The sequence below is a fragment of the Pan paniscus genome, chromosome 9, assembly GCF_029289425.2.
Source record: "Pan paniscus chromosome 9, NHGRI_mPanPan1-v2.0_pri, whole genome shotgun sequence".
Classification (NCBI taxonomy): domain Eukaryota; kingdom Metazoa; phylum Chordata; class Mammalia; order Primates; family Hominidae; genus Pan; species Pan paniscus.
The window spans coordinates 51018735-51042170 of record NC_073258.2 but is presented as its reverse complement, the minus strand read 5'-3'; the positions used below and the strand labels follow the sequence as shown (position 1 = coordinate 51042170).

Below are 23436 nucleotides of genomic sequence, written 5' to 3'. Positions count from 1 at the left end.
CTCTACTAAAAATACAAAATTAGCCGAGCATGGTGGCACATGCCTGTAATCCCAGCTACTCAGGAGGCTGAGGCAGGAGAATCGCTTGCACCCAGGAGGCAGAGGTGGCAGGGAGCCAAGATCGCGCCATTGCACTCCGGCCTGGGCAACAAGAGCCAAATTCTGTCTCAATCAACAAAACCTCAATTTATTAAAGAGTATTTTCTCTGTGATTTTGTATTTTTAATTGTTATCCAATTTGTCAAGTTTTACAAGTGATAGGGCCCCTTGTATCTAAGACAGTTTTACTACACTTGCCTGAAGACCCTGTATTTAAAATACTGTTTCTAGCAATACATATTTATAATATCTATAGGAGTTTACACAGAAATCATGGGATTCTCTCCTTTTTGGCTGTTTGTTTTGGTCTTTTCTTCCCATTGTGGGTGCACATGAACACTGCATGTTTTTATTAATTAGATTAAGTGATGCCGGATATTTCTCTTTGATGGAGGGATTGACTCATTCAGCCACATGATCAAGTAAGAAAGAGATATCATATTTTATTGTAACTTTTTAGAAAGTATTATCCATACATATTGGGGAAAAACATTTATCGTCAAATTATGAAACAATGCAGATATAAGCATGTGTGTATTGCTAGAATTAAACTCTTTTTAATCAAGGAGTTTTAGATAAACTGGATAGAAAATCTTTAACATATTAAAAATAGACATCAGGGAAAAGTGCCATTTGATAAAATGGGGGAAATGTAATAGATGATTACCAGAAATACAAAATTAAGCCGTATATGCTCTTAAGTAAATCGAATCCAGACATCTTTAAAATATAAAAAAAGGATGCAACAAGAGTAAGAGGCAAATTAAAGGAATGGGGGGAGGTGATATTTAGAATAAGCAAAGAGAATGCAATGGGAAGCAAACATATTTTAGGCAAATTCTCCTGCAGTGGACCAGACAGCCCTCTTTTCCAGACTCAGTTCCAAAGAGTCCCTTATGTGGGTATTTCTTTTATTTTTCCTTTGAGGACTGCACTTGGTGTTTAGTTCAACCTCATGCGGACCTCATGGAATTTCCAAAACGTGGGGCCTTGGCATTGTGGCACCTTCCTGCCACATGCACATAATTCACAGCATTACCAAGTCACCACGAGCTCCACGCTCACTTCTGTCAGCCCAGGATACAGCCAGGCAATGTCACATGGTCTCCCAGGCATGCCTTTCCAAGCCGGCTATCCCTGCTGCGAAAGTTGTGAAGGCACTGGTCCAGGGAGCTGAGCCCTGGGCCTGTCCTAAAGCTCCATAGGTGACTGCACTGCATCCCACATGGAGAGCTGCAGCTCTAACAGAGGGATTTTGAGAGGCCTCAGTCGCCTTTAAGTGGCACTTCCAGGACACCCATCCTGAGCTCTCACAAATGGCTCCACCTTCTCAAGAATGTCTAATTGTCATTGGAACAGCCGGTGTCTGGCAGCTTCGCTGGGGCTGACGTGCCATCTGACCCTTGGTGGGTAGCCAGACATTCCTTCCTGTTTCTGCCATGGGAAGTTGACACTGGGAATGGTATGGAGCCCCCACTTCTACACTAAGCCTTGTGTGTCTGCTGCTTCCAGGTCACAAATGGACATTTCTGGTCCTGACCAGCTACTACCACACTGTAACCGATGCTCATAGTCTCCAGGGATGTGCAGAACAGCAATGGCAGGACAGGAAACAACTGGCGAATTCCTCAGATCCCACGCTGTTCCGGAGTGGGCATGTTGGGTCCCTGTTCCCAATGTGTTCCAGCCTTACCCAGGTGCACAGGGTACCTTGGGGCCAGCACAGGGCTGGTCAAGTAATGCTCCTGGTGTCCACAAAACAGCTCCAGAGATACCTGCATTTTGAAAAGCCTGCCAAGCCAGCAAGTATGGGGCAGGACCCAGATTTCTTTGGCAAATATGAAGGTGAGCTCGCCACTTGCCTGGTGAGTAGAAGCTGCCTTTACCTGGCCAGTGTATGCAACTTGAGAGAAAATGACAATTTCATGGGGGGGTTCTGGTGGGACTGGGAAGCCTGACCTTCCCCGGAGCTTTGGTATGTCCCCAGTGGAAAGACTGGATTTTGAAAACCCACCAGAGCCAACTGAAAGAAGGGCCATCCCTGATGAGATCCCAGACTCCCCCTGGTCTCTCTGGACTCACTTTAGGCGTGGCTTGCCTGTTGGCATCCCTTCCGTTTGGCCCATGAGGCAGGTCCAGGTAGCTTCTGCAGCTGTGTGCCTGGGTACTGGCCCAGCACTTCTCATTTTTGCCATGTGGAAGCTGATTTGCTAGTAGAGGAATTTTCCAAGTCAAAGAAAGCGTCACCGAGCCTCTTTCCTCCACCTATCGAGAACCCATGATCTTGGTTTCTTATTATCTTTGGAGTGGGCAGCAGAGGAGACAAGCAGACCTCCAGCCAGGCTCAGGGGGTGTGGGAGGGCAGGGAGAAAAGTCTAGAAGGTGGGGAAGTAGAGCCACCTTGAGGGGGTGTCCTGGGGTCAGTGTCGGGGTGATCAGATGAGCCAGTTTATATTTAAGCAACATTATTATGTTCAATTATTTTGGGTAAGGGATTCCTCAGGGGAGGTGTGGTCATCTGGTCCCAGAGGTGGAGTGCAATGCCCACTCATCTTCCTGAGCCATTTGGAAGCCCTTTCTTCTAGCCCTAGGTACTGGTGACACAGGCTCCTCGGTCTCAGGAGGTGCACAGGGCTGGCGGGGGGGTGCAGGCTTCTTGTCACTTACATACTCAGCACGATTGGGCATCAGGCATTCAGAGATCTTAGAGTGGCCTCTCTAAAAACCTGGTGTCCTAGGAGAACATTTATTATTTTTGTCTATTTTTGTTTCTTTGAACTGCTGCATTCACTCACTGAGGACTCGCCCTCCGTGCACCCCTCATGTTGTACAGGAAGGAGGGGACTGATGAGCATGGACCCCTTTCTCCCCTTCTGTCAGTTGCCACCACACTGTCCCCACTGGCTTTATCACCACGTTCTCCCACCCCTGTTGCCTCATCTCTTCTTCCTCATTCACCCTTCCTTCCTTTGCCTGTTTTCTTCTCCCAGTTGGTTAAGTTCTTTATCATCCCTGGCACCACCTACCCTGAGGTCTACCAAGGACAGAAAAGCAGGGGCCTCTGTGAGGCAATGTGGTGTTATCATGGTGGGACCTCCAGACCCCCAGAGTGAGTGAACAGCAGGCCTGCCAGCATCTGTGCTGATGGCTAAGAATTCCTACACTGCCGTGCCCCTCCCACCCCCTCCTCTTTGCTCAGAAGGGAGACCAGGTTTGCTCTCTTGCAATGGCAGCCCAGCCCCTGCTGTGCACAGGGATGGGGCTCAGGGTCCCTCCCTGCACCCTGATGATAATTAACTGTAGATAGTGAATTTCAAGTTGACAGCTACCTTCTCAGGAATTTATATATAAATATAGTTAAAGGAAAAGCTAAAGTCTATTTTATTACTTTTTAGTGTTTGTGAACTTTAAGCTTAAACTGGACAGAATAAACATTTCTCAGACAATGTCGATGCTTCTGATTACAAGTCCCTTGGTGGAGAATTTTTTTGGTGATTAGAGATTGGGGACTCTGGCAGCAGAAATGGCTTTGCGCTGGGTGTGAATTCACTTCTGTCCCTTGGAGAGCCTCCTGTGGATGTGAAAGCATGTATTAACACCAGTGAAATCCACCTCCATGTGCATGGAGGTGGCTGATGAGAACACAAATGAGCCAGTCCTGGCACTTCCCTGCAGAACCGGTCACTCCTGGTCTGACATTGGAGCATGTGAATTAAGAGTGACAATTTTTTCTACTTGCTTCTGTGAATAAAGTATTCTACAGTCAGCCAGCACTAAACTCACTAGAAAGGAGGAGGGAAGAGCGTGGAGCCAATCATCTAGAATTACCTCGGTGTGCAGAGGCTGTCCCTTGGCTGCACTTGGGAAAAGCAGTGTGAAACATCCTGTGCCTCTTTCTTCTGGAGCGCCTCCTGACAGTCTCCTGGCAACACTAGAGACCTCAACACTATGGAGATCAGAATTTCAATAGCTTTGTCATCTCAGCATTGACCACTCCTGAGACCGGAGGCTCCTCCTGGGAGCAGGAGACCGCAAGTTCTTGATGTTCGTTGGAAAATAGGGTTTATGAATGCAGGAGGGCCGTGCTGGACTCCTCTGCCTTCTTCTCTCCCTGCTGTCAGCAGTGACCAGGTCTCCAGTGTGGACGTGAGTCTGTTGTGGGTGAAAGAGAAGCCCCTGGGGTAAGGCCAGACCCCAGGCCTGAAAAGGATGCAAAGCCTGCTGTTTCAGGCTGTCAGGAAGAATCGTGGGTACAAAGTGAATATGATTAAATGCATCCCAGAGAGGAAATGAATGTGCCCTCACTAAGAAGTGGGTCTGGCTGCCAGGTCTCTGGCAGCCCACCGGCAAGAGGACTACATCCCCTGCATCCCTGCCATCCACACTACATGATGTGGGGAGTCTGTCTCTTCACTCTTACCCTGGGGAGCCAAGCCTGCTTTGAGGAGTGAGTCACAGCCCTGATGTGTGCCTTGCATTACTCTTTCCCCAGGTGTGCCCGGAGACTTACGCTTGCTCATTTCTGTCCTGACACATCTCGCTGGTCCTGCGGTGGTCAGAGTCCTCGTGTTCTGTGTCAGCTCCTAGACATCATTAGTCTTTCATGTGATAAAGTATGAACACTTTTCTCTTTTACTGTATTTGGGGAAATTCTAACACTCTCCCCAGGGATTTGCGCAGGTCCCTCTGGCTCCCATGGTGGGTAATTCTATGGATTCTGCACCTGGCAGTCAGCACTCCCCCTTGCAAGCCCCTGGGGTCCCTGTTTCTGTGGGCCTGGTCCTTGGTTTCTACCCCAGTACCTTTTTGCTGGGACCTGCCTAGAACTGCCTGGAGGGCCATGGTCTAGGGAAGGACAGGTGGAACCCTGACCACAACAGATCCTTCTAAAACAACAAAGTCACCTTGATGACGACGACTGCAGTGGGGTGAGTGCCATCGCAGCGGGCATGCTAGGAGGCGCCAAGGGCTTACCGCAAAAGAAGTTCTTCCCAAGGCACCCTTTGCATCTTCCCCTCCTCACCTCTCAGTGCATTTGGAACTGGCTTATGCATTGGAATGACTTAAATCAACTGCTCGTTTCTGTGACCCCGCACTCACAGGTTCCTTCATTAACATTTTAAATAAGTGGCTAAAAAAACTCCTCTGGAGATTGCTTTTGAAAGCAGGAAAAAGAAAAACACACACTACCTGAAATGATTTTACTAATTTTTGAGTGACTCAGTTGAAAGTCAGTGTTGCACACAAAATTTCCTCATGCTGAGCCAGCTTGAAATAAGACTTGATAAAAGACACGGCCCTCAGTAGCAGGCGGTGCCACTGCGGACAGTGTACACTGTGGTGTGAGGGTATGCACAGGTGAGTGTAAGTGTGTTTACACATACACACGGATAAACTGAAAGGACACCGTGCTTCGTGCTGGCAAAGGTTATGATGCTGCTGTAGCTTGTTATGGACCCCGGGCCGTGTCTGATGGGAAATGCTTTGATGGCATGCATGTTGTTCAATGTATATAATGGGGTCTCCCATGGCCCAAGGACCCACTGTGAGCACTCCGCCCACTGTGGTGGAGAACGCGGCTGGAGTCATCACAGCCCAGGTCTTTATTGAAAGGCAGTGTTGACCCAGAAGGTTCCTGTAGAACCCATTTGGCCAGGTGTGGACCATCTCTCTCCATCTGACCTGCCTTGGCTGCACAGAGGGACACAGACCCAAAAGGCCCAGACTCAAGAGGAAACTGAATGACGTTTACCATTACACCAGCTTTCATTTATTTTTTCCATATGATCATAAGAACTGTTATTACTAAGTATGCTTATAAATGCTATTTACAGTCTGTTCCCTTTTATTAGATGAAAGAATAATAAAGAACAATAAATTGCCTGTAGTAAAACCATGCCTAAGACCAAGAGTGGTGGCTCATGCATGTAATCCCAGCAATTTGGGAGGCCACGACGGGCAAATCACCTGAGGTCAGGAGTCCAAGACCAGCCTGGAAAACGTGGCGAAACCCCAGCTCTAAAAAATCCAAAAAAAAAAAAAAAAATTAACTGGGCATGATGGTAGTTGCCTGTTATTCCAGCTACTTGGGTGGCTGAGACAGGAGAATCGCTTGAACCTGGGAGGTGGAGGTTGCAGTGAGCCGAGATTGCACCATTGCCCTCCAGCGTTGGTGAAAGAGAGAGAGAGAGGGAGGGAGGGAGAGAGAGAGAGAGAGAGGGCGGAGAGAGGGTGGGGGGAGAGAGAGAGAGAGAGAGAGAAAGAAAGAAAGAAAGAAAGAAAGAAAGAAAGAAAGAAAGAAAGAAAGAAAGAAAGAAGAAAGAAAGAAAGAAAGAAAAGAAAGAAAGAAAGAAAGAAAGAAAGAAAGAAAGAAAGAAAGAAAGAAAGAAAGCCAGCCAGCCATGCCTGAAGGGCACTGTGTGGTCATCACTTCAGCAGGTTGACACTCACCTGGAGGTCATGAAATCTGTTCTTTAGTCGAGTGATGGGTTGAGCACTGAGCTCTGAGCTCACACACTGGGGCATGTGCCACTGCTCTGACTCACTCCTTTAAAGAGGAAAATACAATTGAGCTTTCTAATACCAAATATTTCATCACAGGATTTAAAAACAAATAATCATTCAAGGGAAATTCGTCTTTAAAACCCTTTCCTGATGTAGCAGTCCCAAATCATAGGGATTACGAACTTGAGCCACTGAGTCTAGACTGACTGATGTATCCTACCAATAAGCTATGTACATAAACTCATGTCTTCCCACTTCTCAGAACCATGAAATCAATCATTCCTCCTTTTCCTTCATTTATTTTTATTGTATCTTAACAGTACTAGAAGCCAAATTCATTCTTTTCTTAAACCTCTTTTATTCATTATATGACTTCCTAAAACACCTGAAGAAAGGTTATTATTCATCATTTCTTCAATATACACCCTTTGATATCGGACAGCTTACATGAGAGTCATTGGAATTTATGGTGATTCACAGATAATTTTTTGCAGTATTAAGTTTTTAAATTAGTCTTTAATACCAAACCTCCCTACTCCATAGCCTGACCACTCTCTCTGAGCAGTAATCAATGCTGCATTGTACCCTCAGGATCGGAAGCCATGAGAAAAAGCCTTCCTCAAGTCCTAAGCAAGATGATTTCCACTCAAGTGGTAAGTGGATACATTTGTAGCATGTCTGTCTGAGGATGAATCTGAGGGAAAAGGCCTAATACTTACAATACACTGGTTGGTTTTCCTGCTCTCCTCATTTAACTTTCTTTGGTTTTCTTGAATTTTTGCCCCAAAAGAACTCATTTGCTTCATTATCATCTCCTATAAAAGAACTATGAATTTGAACATCAGAGAAACAAATCGCTTTGGGTGTCAAACCCCCATTGATAAACAAATCAAGGGATGAGATATGAAAGAGATTTGGGAAGACCTCAGACTGTAGAACCACAACATGGAACGCAACCAGTTTAATAGGAAAATCATAAGCAGGGCTAATTTACAGATAATGTGGCATCTTGCATCAGAATTGGAATCTACTGACACCGTGCCTTGCTAATTCTAGCATATTTTATTCTATTATTTGCAGCGTTGGTAAAGAGGTTTCTTATATAGAAGGCTTTTGAACTTGTAGTTTAGACAGCCAGAAACTCTTTCTGATATTGAGCTCTTTACAGTGTGGTTTCAATCTTAAACACATCATAATGAATCAGCCAACAAAGACAGAGAAATACTAAAAATCAGCCAAAATATATTGTTTTACACATGCAAAACAAAGTAAATTTATGTTTTATACATCCAAAATGGGGATTGTTTGGCTTCCTGAATTGAATTCATTTGCTTACTCTGAAAAAATTATCAAACATTACACCCTTGAATATGTACTCTCCTCATCTTCTCTACTTAGCTCTACTGTGTGCTACAGTCAATCACACATTATGCTGTTTATAAAGGACATACATGATACTCTCATCCTCCTTAGGTCACTATCACTCTCCTAGTTTACCTCTATTTGTCCATCTGTGAAGCCTTCATGACATATCTTTATATCTATTATCCAATTCACACTTTCTACAGCTTCATTTAACTTGCTAAACAAAGTTTTCACTAAACAGCAAATTTTACTTATTTCACTCTTACCAATATAAATTAGATTTTATATGGTAAAAGAAGTTCTTAAATGACTGCGAAATGTGAAAAAAATCATGTATATATTATATATGTTTACGTATGTATGTGTTATATAGATATACACAAAATTGCTATTGGTAACGGCGGTTTTCACAAGAGTCTATAACTACTGAAGATTTTATTTTTCCTAAAAGATATAATATTTCCTTAAAGATATTCTGTTTCTTAATTTATAATAAAGATAATTCTTATGCTTTTATCAACAACATGAATTAATAGACTGGGTGCAGTGGCTCACGTCTGTAATTTCGGCTCTATGAGAAAATGAGGCAAAAGAATCACTTGAGCCTAGCAGTTTAATGCTGCTGTGAGCTGTGATTGCACCACCGCACTCCAGCCTAGGCTACAGAATCAGACTATCCATCAATCTATATATATATGTATATACATATATATATGTGTGTGTGTATACATAATATATATAAAATACATATTATAATATATAATATATATAAAATACATATATATTATAATGTATAAAAATATATATTATATAAAATACATTATATATATATAAATTGTCAGTAATACATTAAAACCTGAAATCAAGCTTCAAAAGCAACAGCAAAGTGCATTTCAAGTCTACTTCAGTGACTATTAGAATTAAAGCCAACTTCAGGCAAAACATTTCCAAAAACATAAGAAAAAAAAAAAAACAAAAAGAAAAAGGAGAAAAACGATTCCAGACTTTTGAAGACATTTATTAAAATCATAAATTGATGGTATCCTCTTTCTCATCTTTTGATGATTAAAATATTAAAGGACTCCAAAATTATCTACAAATTTGGTATTTGAGGGTTCATTTGTTGTAAACTCAGTGGTTCTTGATAACAAGAAGTTTAAAGTTTGTTTATGGAGATTAGCCAAGTTGTTGAATCAATCATTTCCTCTTTTCTGGTGAAACCTAATCAAGAACCCTAATGGCTATCCCAAACTCCAAGAACTGTACAACCTGTTTGAAATGGGTGTGATTTTTCAGAGATTCAATATAAAGAGGTACAAGTAGCCAAGCTCATTCTTTGCTGGGACACACAGAGTGGCTTTGGAACTGGCTGTGAAGATGTCTGAAAGCTACTACCACTATATGGTGAGGCCCTGATCACTGATCAGACTTTATAGTATTACTTCTACAGCAAGTTTCAGTGAGACCATAAGTACATTTTTAGGGTGAGAACACAACTAACAGAGGAGGAGTTCCTGCGACTTTTCCAACCCAAAACAGACTGCCTATGTTTAATTTTCCAACAAACTGAGCTTGTTCATATAAGTGATGTCATTTGCTTACTTAGTAAAAACCTTTTTACTCTAATTTTGTCATCCTGTCTTCCTACATACTTGTGAAATACAGTGAAGATTAATTTTACTTGTATCATTTATGTATTCCTTAGTTGTTCCTATGTATTCTAAGAACACAGAAAATAGTTTTCAGATATCTTGCAATTTCATACTTGTTGTATATCCTAAATTTTATTGAGAATATTTTATTTTATATGTTGTACATAAATGTAATACCCTCTGTTCTAAACTTGGCACAAAAATATATGCAGAAGACAGAATATTCTATAATATACAACTTAGGGAATGTGTTGAATAATTTGAGGATAATATTGTTTTAGTGTATACTAAATGCCTCTTCAGCATTTCTGGGTGAAATCTGATCAAATCTCACAATGTTCAGTAAATAAATAATGGTTCTTTAGAAATCATTTTGCAGTGGTGGATTGTGATGGAGATTTTTCGAAATACTTTAAAGGAGAAAATTATGACATCTAAGTGAAACAATGAGAGTAAAATTGCAGTTAAATGGCCGGGCGCGGTGGCTCACGCCTGTAATCCCAGCACTTTGGGAGGCCGAGGTGGGCGGATCACGAGGTCAGGAGATCGAGACCATCCTGGCTAACACGGTGAAACCCCGTCTCTACTAAAAATACAAAAAATTAGCCGGGCGTGGTAGCGGGCGCCTGTAGTCCCAGCTACTCGGGAGGCTGAGGCAGGAGAATGGCGTGAACCCGGGAGGCGGAGCTTGCAGTGAGCCGAGATCGCGCCACTGCACTCCAGCCTGGGCGACAGAGCGAGACTCCGCCTCAAAAAAAAAAAAAAAAAATTGCAGTTAAATACCATTTCCTAAACCAATCACTTTTTTTCTTTTGCACTGAATCAATCTTTTCTAATCCAATCACAATGAGCATTAAGAATGGTTTTCAGAGTATTCAGGACCCATCATCTAATGGTATAAATTGGTCCTAATTTCATACTCTTAAACCTGAAGCTTTTTGGAGTAAAGTCAAAACTCAACAAAACTGAGGTTTCTTTTCTTTTCTTTTCTTTCTTTATTTCTTTCTTCCTTTTTCTCTCTTTTTCTCTCTCTCTCTCTCTCTCATTCTCTCATTCTTTCTTTCTTTCTTTCTTCTTGCTTTATTGCCCAGGCTGAAGAGCAGTGGCTCAATCTCAGCTGACTGCAAATTCAGGGTTCAAGCAATTCTCCTGCCCAGTCTCCTAAGTTTCTGGGATTACAGGTATGTTCCACCACTCCTGGCTGATTGTTGTGTTTTTAGTAGAGACAGGGTTTCACATATTGGCCACGCTGGTCTCCAACCAGATCTACCAGCCTTGGCATCCCAAAGTGCTGGGATTACAGGTGTGAGCCATCACACCTCTCCTCTCTGAGGTTCATTTTTCTATGCAAAACAAAATAGTAGGATGAGGATGTAGTGCCCTGTGAGTTGTGCACGAACTCAACAATTTTACCTACAGATCCAAGAGCTCTCTTTGTGCCTCAGGTTTGATTTTTGTCTTATACAAAATAAAGCCTGTTCTACTCTAGACAGAAGTTTATCGCTGAGTCACAACCTGAGTCAAATTTTGCTTTGGCCTTTGTTTCTCCAAGGCATAAGATGAAGTTTTAATCATAACTTTCCTAATTTCCTTCCTTCAGGAAAATGGTCTCAGACATCACACAAGCCTAACAGAAAGAACCCATCTGCCTCTTCTGTCTGAACTAACTCGTAGACCTCATCATCACAGGCTGCGGCCCCAGCTTCTGTAGGCCCTTTCCCTGCCTTTCCTGGGAAGAAACCAAAATTTCTACCTGCTGCCCACATGGGGGGAACTGTCACAGCAGGAGGACGTCAAAACCAATATTCTTCTGAAGAATCCAGTGTGCATTGCCAGAAAAGCCAGTCTCTGGCAATTCCTGAGCTCTAATGAATAAATGTGTGGGATCCAAAGGGAGAAAAAAAGATATTTGGAGCTGTGGATAAGAGCCTGCTTCATTTGCTGTTCTGGAACACTCAGGAGCACGGGGCTCCCAGACACTGTGAGGGGCAACTAAGGAACACTGGGTAAGTGATGGCTCAGAGAGCACTTTGAAACCTGGAGGGTGGCACAGGTAAAGAAATTAGGGGGAAGATGAAGAGCATGAGGATTATTCTGTTCTGTACTGGATGTCTTGTTGTGCCTAGGCATCAATGTTAGAAATTTAAATGGAATCTGTGTGAATACCTTCCTTCCTGGAACTTGCCTTTCACTGAGGGAGTGATGAAGTTAATAATCATTATAATAATTTGACTATTTAGTTTAAAGTTCAAGGCACTGTAAAGAGCTCAATATCAGAAAGAGTTTCTGGCTGTCTAAACTACAAGTTCAAAAGCCTTCTATATAAGAAACCTCTTTACCAACGCTGCAAATAATAGAATAAAATATGCTAGAATTAGCAAGGCACGGTGTCAGTAGATTCCAATTCTGATGCAAGATGCCACATTATCTGTAAATTAGCCCTGCTTATGATTTTCCTATTAAACTGGTTGCGTTCCATGTTGTGGTTCTACAGTCTGAGGTCTTCCCAAATCTCTTTCATATCTCATCCCTTGATTTGTTTATCAATGGGGGTTTGACACCCAAAGCGATTTGTTTCTCTGATGTTCAAATTCATAGTTCTTTTATAGGAGATGATAATGAAGCAAATGAGTTCTTTTGGGGCAAAAATTCAAGAAAACCAAAGAAAGTTAAATGAGGAGAGCAGGAAAACCAACCAGTGTATTGTAAGTATTAGGCCTTTTCCCTCAGATTCATCCTCAGACAGACATGCTACAAATGTATCCACTTACCACTTGAGTGGAAATCATCTTGCTTAGGACTTGAGGAAGGCTTTTTCTCATGGCTTCCGATCCTGAGGGTACAATGCAGCATTGATTACTGCTCAGAGAGAGTGGTCAGGCTATGGAGTAGGGAGGTTTGGTATTAAAGACTAATTTAAAAACTTAATACTGCAAAAAATTATCTGTGAATCACCATAAATTCCAATGACTCTCATGTAAGCTGTCCGATATCAAAGGGTGTATATTGAAGAAATGATGAATAATAACCTTTCTTCAGGTGTTTTAGGAAGTCATATAATGAATAAAAGAGGTTTAAGAAAAGAATGAATTTGGCTTCTAGTACTGTTAAGATACAATAAAAATAAATGAAGGAAAAGGAGGAATGATTGATTTCATGGTTCTGAGAAGTGGGAAGACATGAGTTTATGTACATAGCTTATTGGTAGGATACATCAGTCAGTCTAGACTCAGTGGCTCAAGTTCGTAATCCCTATGATTTGGGACTGCTACATCAGGAAAGGGTTTTAAAGACGAATTTCCCTTGAATGATTATTTGTTTTTAAATCCTGTGATGAAATATTTGGTATTAGAAAGCTCAATTGTATTTTCCTCTTTAAAGGAGTGAGTCAGAGCAGTGGCACATGCCCCAGTGTGTGAGCTCAGAGCTCAGTGCTCAACCCATCACTCGACTAAAGAACAGATTTCATGACCTCCAGGTGAGTGTCAACCTGCTGAAGTGATGACCACACAGTGCCCTTCAGGCATGGCTGGCTGGCTGGCTTTCTTTCTTTCTTTCTTTCTTTCTTTCTTTCTTTCTTTCTTTTCTTTCTTTCTTTCTTTCTTCTTTCTTTCTTTCTTTCTTTCTTTCTTTCTTCTTTCTTTCTTTCTTTCTTTCTTTCTTTCTTTCTTTCTTTCTTTCTTTCTTTCTTTCTCTCTCTCTCTCTCTCTCTCCCCCCACCCTCTCTCCGCCCTCTCTCTCTCTCTCTCTCCCTCCCTCCCTCTCTCTCTCTCTTTCACCAACGCTGGAGGGCAATGGTGCAATCTCGGCTCACTGCAACCTCCACCTCCCAGGTTCAAGCGATTCTCCTGTCTCAGCCACCCAAGTAGCTGGAATAACAGGCAACTACCATCATGCCCAGTTAATTTTTTTTTTTTTTTTTTTTGGATTTTTTAGAGCTGGGGTTTCGCCACGTTTTCCAGGCTGGTCTTGGACTCCTGACCTCAGGTGATTTGCCCGTCGTGGCCTCCCAAATTGCTGGGATTACATGCATGAGCCACCACTCTTGGTCTTAGGCATGGTTTTACTACAGGCAATTTATTGTTCTTTATTATTCTTTCATCTAATAAAAGGGAACAGACTGTAAATAGCATTTATAAGCATACTTAGTAATAACAGTTCTTATGATCATATGGAAAAAATAAATGAAAGCTGGTGTAATGGTAAACGTCATTCAGTTTCCTCTTGAGTCTGGGCCTTTTGGGTCTGTGTCCCTCTGTGCAGCCAAGGCAGGTCAGATGGAGAGAGATGGTCCACACCTGGCCAAATGGGTTCTACAGGAACCTTCTGGGTCAACACTGCCTTTCAATAAAGACCTGGGCTGTGATGACTCCCGCCGCGTTCTCCACCACAGTGGGCGGAGTGCTCACAGTGGGTCCTTGGGCCATGGGAGACCCCATTATATACATTGAACAACATGCATGCCATCAAAGCATTTCCCATCAGACACGGCCCGGGGTCCATAACAAGCTACAGCAGCATCATAACTTTGCCAGCACGAAGCACGGTGTCCTTTCAGTTTATCCGTGTGTATGTGTAAACACACTTACACTCACCTGTGCATACCCTCACACCACAGTGTACACTGTCCACAGTGGCACCGCCTGCTACTGAGGGCCGTGTCTTTTATCAAGTCTTATTTCAAGCTGGCTCAGCATGAGGAAATTTTGTGTGCAACACTGACTTTCAACTGAGTCACTCAAAAATTAGTAAAATCATTTCAGGTAGTGTGTGTTTTTCTTTTTCCTGCTTTCAAAAGCAATCTCCAGAGGAGTTTTTTTAGCCACTTATTTAAAATGTTAATGAAGGAACCTGTGAGTGCGGGGTCACAGAAATGAGCAGTTGATTTAAGTCATTCCAATGCATAAGCCAGTTCCAAATGCACTGAGAGGTGAGGAGGGGAAGATGCAAAGGGTGCCTTGGGAAGAACTTCTTTTGCGGTAAGCCCTTGGCGCCTCCTAGCATGCCCGCTGCGATGGCACTCACCCCACTGCAGTCGTCGTCATCAAGGTGACTTTGTTGTTTTAGAAGGATCTGTTGTGGTCAGGGTTCCACCTGTCCTTCCCTAGACCATGGCCCTCCAGGCAGTTCTAGGCAGGTCCCAGCAAAAAAGTACTGGGGTAGAAACCAAGGACCAGGCCCACAGAAACAGGGACCCCAGGGGCTTGCAAGGGGGGAGTGCTGACTGCCAGGTGCAGAATCCATAGAATTACCCACCATGGGAGCCAGAGGGACCTGCGCAAATCCCTGGGGAGAGTGTTAGAATTTCCCCAAATACAGTAAAAGAGAAAAGTGTTCATACTTTATCACATGAAAGACTAATGATGTCTAGGAGCTGACACAGAACACGAGGACTCTGACCACCGCAGGACCAGCGAGATGTGTCAGGACAGAAATGAGCAAGCGTGAGTCTCCGGGCACACCTGGGGAAAGAGTAATGCAAGGCACACATCAGGGCTGTGACTCACTCCTCAAAGCAGGCTTGGCTCCCCAGGGTAAGAGTGAAGAGACAGACTCCCCACATCATGTAGTGTGGATGGCAGGGATGCAGGGGATGTAGTCCTCTTGCCGGTGGGCTGCCAGAGACCTGGCAGCCAGACCCACTTCTTAGTGAGGGCACATTCATTTCCTCTCTGGGATGCATTTAATCATATTCACTTTGTACCCACGATTCTTCCTGACAGCCTGAAACAGCAGGCTTTGCATCCTTTTCAGGCCTGGGGTCTGGCCTTACCCCAGGGGCTTCTCTTTCACCCACAACAGACTCACGTCCACACTGGAGACCTGGTCACTGCTGACAGCAGGGAGAGAAGAAGGCAGAGGAGTCCAGCACGGCCCTCCTGCATTCATAAACCCTATTTTCCAACGAACATCAAGAACTTGCGGTCTCCTGCTCCCAGGAGGAGCCTCGGGTCTCAGGAGTGGTCAATGCTGAGATGACAAAGCTATTGAAATTCTGATCTCCATAGTGTTGAGGTCTCTAGTGTTGCCAGGAGACTGTCAGGAGGCGCTCCAGAAGAAAGAGGCACAGGATGTTTCACACTGCTTTTCCCAAGTGCAGCCAAGGGACAGCCTCTGCACACCGAGGTAATTCTAGATGATTGGCTCCACGCTCTTCCCTCCTCCTTTCTAGTGAGTTTAGTGCTGGCTGACTGTAGAATACTTTATTCACAGAAGCAAGTAGAAAAAATTGTCACTCTTAATTCACATGCTCCAATGTCAGACCAGGAGTGACCGGTTCTGCAGGGAAGTGCCAGGACTGGCTCATTTGTGTTCTCATCAGCCACCTCCATGCACATGGAGGTGGATTTCACTGGTGTTAATACATGCTATCACATCCACAGGAGGCTCTCTGAGGGACAGAAGTGAATTCACACCCAGCGCAAAGCCATTTCTGCTGCCAGAGTCCCCAATCTCTAATCACCAAAAAAATTCTCCACCAAGGGACTTGTAATCAGAAGCATCGACATTGTCTGAGAAATATTTATTCTGTCCAGTTTAAGCTTAAAGTTCACAAACACTAAAAAGTAGTAAAATAGACTTTAGCTTTTCCTTTAACTATATTTATATATAAATTCCTGAGAAGGTAGCTGTCAACTTGAAATTCACTATCTACAGTTAATTATCATCAGGGTGCAGGGAGGGACCCTGAGCCCCATCCCTGTGCACAGCAGGGGCTGGGCTGTCATTGCAAGAGAGCAAACCTGGTCTCCCTTCTGAGCAAAGAGGAGGGGGTGGGAGGGGCACGGCAGTGTAGGAATTCTTAGCCATCAGCACAGATGCTGGCAGGCCTGCTGTTCACTCACTCTGGGGGTCTGGAGGTCCCACCATGATAACACCACATTGCCTCACAGAGGCCCCTGCTTTTCTGTCCTTGGTAGACCTCAGGGTAGGTGGTGCCAGGGATGATAAAGAACTTAACCAACTGGGAGAAGAAAACAGGCAAAGGAAGGAAGGGTGAATGAGGAAGAAGAGATGAGGCAACAGGGGTGGGAGAACGTGGTGATAAAGCCAGTGGGGACAGTGTGGTGGCAACTGACAGAAGGGGAGAAAGGGGTCCATGCTCGTCAGTCCCCTCCTTCCTGAACAACATGAGGGGTGCACGGAGGGCGAGTCCTCAGTGAGTGAATGCAGCAGTTCAAAGAAACAAAAATAGACAAAAATAATAAATGTTCTCCTAGGACACCAGGTTTTTAGAGAGGCCACTCTAAGATCTCTGAATGCCTGATGCCCAATCGTGCTGAGTATGTAAGTGACAAGAAGCCTGCACCCCCCCGCCAGCCCTGTGCACCTCCTGAGACCGAGGAGCCTGTGTCACCAGTACCTAGGGCTAGAAGAAAGGGCTTCCAAATGGCTCAGGAAGATGAGTGGGCATTGCACTCCACCTCTGGGACCAGATGACCACACCTCCCCTGAGGAATCCCTTACCCAAAATAATTGAACATAATAATGTTGCTTAAATATAAACTGGCTCATCTGATCACCCCGACACTGACCCCAGGACACCCCCTCAAGGTGGCTCTACTTCCCCACCTTCTAGACTTTTCTCCCTGCCCTCCCACACCCCCTGAGCCTGGCTGGAGGTCTGCTTGTCTCCTCTGCTGCCCACTCCAAAGATAATAAGAAACCAAGATCATGGGTTCTCGATAGGTGGAGGAAAGAGGCTCGGTGACGCTTTCTTTGACTTGGAAAATTCCTCTACTAGCAAATCAGCTTCCACATGGCAAAAATGAGAAGTGCTGGGCCAGTACCCAGGCACACAGCTGCAGAAGCTACCTGGACCTGCCTCATGGGCCAAACGGAAGGGATGCCAACAGGCAAGCCACGCCTAAAGTGAGTCCAGAGAGACCAGGGGGAGTCTGGGATCTCATCAGGGATGGCCCTTCTTTCAGTTGGCTCTGGTGGGTTTTCAAAATCCAGTCTTTCCACTGGGGACATACCAAAGCTCCGGGGAAGGTCAGGCTTCCCAGTCCCACCAGAACCCCCCCCATGAAATTGTCATTTTCTCTCAAGTTGCATACACTGGCCAGTTAAGGCAGCTTCTACTCACCAGGCAAGTGGCGAGCTCACCTTCATATTTGCCAAAGAAATCTGGGTCCTGCCCCATACTTGCTGGCTTGGCAGGCTTTTCAAAATGCAGGTATCTCTGGAGCTGTTTTGTGGACACCAGGAGCATTACTTGACCAGCCCTGTGCTGGCCCCAAGGTACCCTGTGCACCTGGGTAAGGCTGGAACACATTGGGAACAGGGACCCAACATGCCCACTCCGGAACAGCGTGGGATCTGAGGAATTCGCCAGTTGTTTCCTGTCCTGCCATTGCTGTTCTGCACATCCCTGGAGACTATGAGCATCGGTTACAGTGTGGTAGTAGCTGGTCAGGACCAGAAATGTCCATTTGTGACCTGGAAGCAGCAGACACACAAGGCTTAGTGTAGAAGTGGGGGCTCCATACCATTCCCAGTGTCAACTTCCCATGGCAGAAACAGGAAGGAATGTCTGGATACCCACCAAGGGTCAGATGGCACGTCAGCCCCAGCGAAGCTGCCAGACACCGGCTGTTCCAATGACAATTAGACATTCTTGAGAAGGTGGAGCCATTTGTGAGAGTTCAGGATGAGTGTCCTGGAAGTGCCACTTAAAGGCGACTGAGGCCTCTCAAAATCCCTCTGTTAGAGCTGCAGCTCTCCATGTGGGATGCAGTGCAGTCACCTATGGAGCTTTAGGACAGGCCCAGGGCTCAGCTCCCCGGACCCGTGCCTTCACAACTTTCGCAGCAGGGATAGCCGGCTTGGAAAGGCATGCCTAGGAGACCATGTGACATTGCCTGGCTGTATCCAGGGTTGACAGAGGTGAGCGTGGAGCTCGTGGTGACTTGGTAATGCTGTGAATTATGTGCGTGTGGCAGGAAGGTGCCACAATACCAAGGCCCCACGTTTTGGAAATTCCATGAGGTCCGCATGAGGTTGAGCTAAACACCAAGTGCAGTCCTCAAAGGAAAAATAAAAGAAATACCCACATAAGGGACTCTTTGGAACTGAGTCTGGAAAAGAGGGCTGTCTGGTCCACTCCAGGAGAATTTGCCTAAAATATGTTTGCTTCCCATTGCATTCGCTTTGCTTGTTCTAAACATCACCTCCCCCCATTCCCTTAATTTGCATCTTACTCTTGTTGCATCCTTTTTTTATATTTTAAAGATGTCTGGATTCGATTTACTTAAGAGCATATACGGCTTAATTTTGTATTTCTGGTAATCATCTATTATATTTCCCCCATTTTATCAAATGACACTTTTCCCTGATATCTATTTTTAATATGTTAAAGATTTTCTATCCAGTTTATCTAAAACTCCTCGATTAAAAAGACTTTAATTCTAGCAATACATACATGCTTATATCTGCATTGTTTTATAATTTGACGATAAATGTTTTTCCCCAATATGTATGGATAATACTTTCTAAAAAGATACAATAAAATATGATATCTCTTTCTTACTTGATCATGTGGCTGAATGAGTCAATCCCTCCATCAAAGAGAAATATCCGGCATCACTTAATCTAATTAATAAAAACATGCAGTGTGCATGTGCACCCACAATAGGAAGAAAAGACCAAAACAAACAGCCAAAAAGGAGAGAATCCCATGATTTCTGTGTAAACTCCTATAGATATTATAAATATGTATTGCTAGAAACAGTATTTTAAATACAGGGTCTTCAGGCAAGTGTAGTAAAACTGTCTTGGATACAAGGGGCCCTATCACTTGTAAAACTTGACAAATTGGATAACAATTAAAAATACAAAATCACAGAGAAAATACTCTTTAATAAATTGAGGTTTTGTTGATTGAGACGGAGTTTGGCTCTTGTTGCCCAGGCCGGAGTGCAATGGCGCGATCTTGGCTCCCTGCCACCTCTGCCTCCTGGGTGCAAGCGATTCTCCTGCCTCAGCCTCCTGAGTAGCTGGGATTACAGGCATGTGCCACCATGCTCGGCTAATTTTGTATTTTTAGTAGAGACAGGTTTTCTCCATGTTGGTCAGGCTACTTTCAGACTCCCAACCTCAGGTGATCTGCCCGCCTCGGCCTCCCAAAGTGCTGGGATTACAGGCGTGAGCCACCGCCCCCGGCCTAATAAATCGATCTTTAAAAACATCTTAATTGAGGTTCTCTAAAGGGAGCCTTTTAGGCAACATGCCCGCTAGGTGTACTGATTGCTAGGGTGGCTGGTATCAGGCGAATCGATGTGGTTCCCCCAGCCCCTTCCTGGGAGCATTCTGGAAAGACAGCGTGGAAACGCGCGCCGCCTGGTGGTCCCCGGAGCGGCCATGGTGCCCAGCCCCGCGGCCTCCCCCTGCCCTCGAACCCCGTGACAAGCACCCGCGGATTCTCACTTCCTCTTCTTCCAGGGCGGCGGGCCCTTCTCCTGCACCTTGGCCTGGCGCTTCTTCTTGGCCTCCTCACCCTCCGGTTTCTCCTCCGTGGCCACCTTGTAAGGCCACTTGGGTATCCGCAGGTGGCCACTGTCCTTGGTGCTGCCCTTCCACGCCGGCCTCTGGGGCTGGAAGGTGGGCGCGGGCGCCTTGCTGAGGCGGATCCGGGGCACCACCACGCCGGGCCATAAGCTGCTCCGCCACAGGCGCTGCAGGGGCAGGAGGCTGGCCTTCCGTGGGGCGGGGTCGGCAGAGCCCCAGGACCCTGGCAGCGGGACAGGTGGGAGGCCGGCTCTTGGGGAGCCCTCCCGGGAACCCGCGGCCTCTGGGCAGGGCCGCTTGTGCTGCTCTGCGCCCTCCGCTTCTCCCGCCTCCTGCGCCTGCCTCCCCACCCCCCGCCGCGTCGCCAGAATTTCCTGAGCCGTCTGGATTTCCTGCACCGCCAGTCGCCTCTTCCCCACGCACAGGGAGCTCTGGGGGCACACGGTCTGGCACGCGAGGGCCACGGCGGGGCTGTTAGAGGCTGGTGGTCATCCTGACCATGTGGTCCAGGGCGCCCCGGTCCTCCGGGCCACAGGTGGAGCGCGGCGTCAGCGCGGACTGCTCGCAGTCCCTGACCCTCTGCAGGCAGTTCTTCGAGCCCTCGATCATTGGCGCCCTCTCGTGGAGCGGAGGCAGCTCAAGCTGGTACTTTTTCCCCAACCGCTGCTGGCAGGGGCGCTCCAGGAGCCTCTGCATGAGGCGGACGTGTAAGTGGCCACTCCTCTGGCAGCATCCCACGGCGGGGACCCTCGCGTGGACACCCGCCCCTGCCAGCTCAGAGCTCGGATGCCACTGGTTCCACCCTGCATGGCAGCTTTCAACCCGAACGCATCCATCCTTCAAGGTCAAGACCCAGGACATAGTTCAACAAGTAGTTGGTGATGATAGAATGCCCTGACTGGGCCAGAACAGCCTCTTTAGTAAAACAGCGCAGGAAAGTCATGAAGCAGATGCTCAGCTCCTTTCCTCATTTTCACTTTAATTCCGTGATGCCTCTGTGTCCGTCTGACGACATCTCTCTTGGGGTCTGGGACTCTGCTGGTCTTCAATGCCTACTGAGAAGGGTTCCTGGCCATCATCAGGCATGAACCAAAGCCCTCCGTCCTCAACGCGGGATCCCTGGGCAAGTGGCATCAGCCACACCAGGAAACCTGTTCTTCTGCTCATTCTTGGGCCCCACCCCAGGCCTATTCAAAGAAAGACTCCAGCGGCCGGGTTTGGCAGCCTGTGTTTCCACCAGATCTGTGTTAAAGCTCAAAAGAACCAGCCCAGGTGATGCTGACGCAGGAAGCGCAAGGCTGAGAGCCAGTGTCTAAGGCAACTGTGCCCATGGGGCCAGGGGCAGCTCCTGCCTGTGCAGCTATGATTAGGGTTGCGTTCCCCTCCCTGTCCTGCCAGTTGACTTCGATGTGGTGGCACTCAGCTAAGGCCACCAGGGTATATCCACAAAGCCGTGGTAGCAGGCGACATCAAGGCCGGTCTAGCCATTGTGGTCAGCTCCTACGTCTTCTCAACGCTCACCCCCCGCCGCACCAAAGTCTGCAGCAGCCCCACGCCTCCAAGACGCCCTCCTCCAGGACGCCCTCCTCCAGGACGCACTCCAAGCCCTCGACACCATGCTCCTCCTCCTCCTGGAAAGGGTAGAAAGAGTCGTCCCAGGTGATGCTGCGGGTGTCGGGCAGACTGGAGAAGTCCTGGAACTCTTTGCAGTCAGCACGGTCCTCCTCGACCTGTGTGCCTAGGAGTGGGGACGGCGGTGGCAGGGTCACGCAGCGCTCCCCGCCACCCTGTGGCTGGGTCCCAGCCAGCAGCACCATGCCGGCGGCCTGAGGCGTGGGCGGGGGGCTTAGGCTCTGTCAGGCGGGAAAGTCTGGTGCGTGCCAAGGTCCCTGCTTCTTGCTTCTGCGTCCTCAGGGAAGCCCTAGCTCTGGCACCCAGCCCGGTGGAAACTTCCCTTCTTTTACATTATTAAGTTTGTTTTTATTTTAATTTTTTAAGACATTGATAAATCACTTTCTGATTTTTGAGATTAAAAATTAAATAATTTTCAAGTTTACCCTTTCTAAATTTTTTCACTATTTTAATGCTTTTATTTTTTGTATATTTTAATTATTGTAATTAATATCTTCTATTATTATGGAAGATTTTAGAAAAGTCTTTTCCCCTAATGAAGTCTAATTAATTAACTCTTATTTATTCTCTACTCTATCTCAAATACGTACTTTAACCTTTGAGAACACTTTATGTTTTGACACTCTTGTTACTTATGTGACATTTTAACTATTATTCTTCACTTTTCTGGTGAATTTTTAATGTCATTCAAAGGGGACATCTTTCTACAGTGAGAATTAAACAGTTCTCACAAATATTCTCAAGTATTAGGAGTTTCACCTTCCAATGGTATGTTAAGTATGTTCTCCTTCCCTTCTAATGCATATTCTCCGCCCCCCGCCCCCAGCTAATTTTGTAATTTAAGTAAAGGCAACCATCAAAAGGAAGTTTCAACCCTGTGAGTTGAATGCACACTTAACAAAGAAGTTCCTGAGAATGCTTCTGTCCAGTTTCTATAAAGATATTCCCTATTCAAACGAAGGCCTCAAAGCAGTTCAGATATTCCCTTGCAGATTCTACAAAAATAGTGTTTCAAATCTGCTCTATCAAAAGAAAGGTTCAACTCTGTGAGTTGCATGCACACATCACAAAGAAGTTTCTGAGAATGCTTCTATCTAGTTTTTATGCGAAGATATTCCCATTTCAACCAAAGGCCTCAAAGTGCTCCAAATACCCACTTGCAGATTCTACAAAAAGAGTATTTCAAAACTGCTCTGTCAACAAGAAAGTTCAACTATGTGAGTTGAATGTACTCATCCCAAAGAAGTTTCTGAAAATGCTTCTGTTTAGCTTTTATGTGAAGATATTCCTGTTTCCAACGAACGCCTCAAAACGGTCCCAATATCCACTTGCAGATTCTACAAAAAGCGTGTTTCAATACTGCTCTATGAAAAGGTATGTTCAACTCTGTGAGGTGAATGCAATTGTCACAAAGAAGTTTCTGAGTATGCTTCTGTCTAGCTTTTACGTGAAGATACTTCCTTTTCCACCATAGCCCTCAAAGCGCTATAAATGTCCACTGGCATATTCTACAAAAAGAGTGTTTCAAAACTGCTCTATCAAAAGAAAAGTTCCACTCTGTGAATTGAATGCACACATCACAAATTAGTTTCTGTGACTGTTTCTATCTAGTTTTTATGCGAAGATATTCCTGTTTCAACCGTAGGCCTCAAAGCACTCCAAATATCCACTTGCA

The 23436-nt window shown here is 45.5% G+C and overlaps 1 pseudogene; it reads right to left on the bottom strand.

Annotated features, from left to right (window-relative positions):
• Positions 1 to 20044: 20044 nt before the first annotated feature.
• Positions 20045 to 22446, bottom strand: LOC117975108 (ankyrin repeat domain-containing protein 33B-like; annotated as a pseudogene).
• Positions 22447 to 23436: the final 990 nt, after the last annotated feature.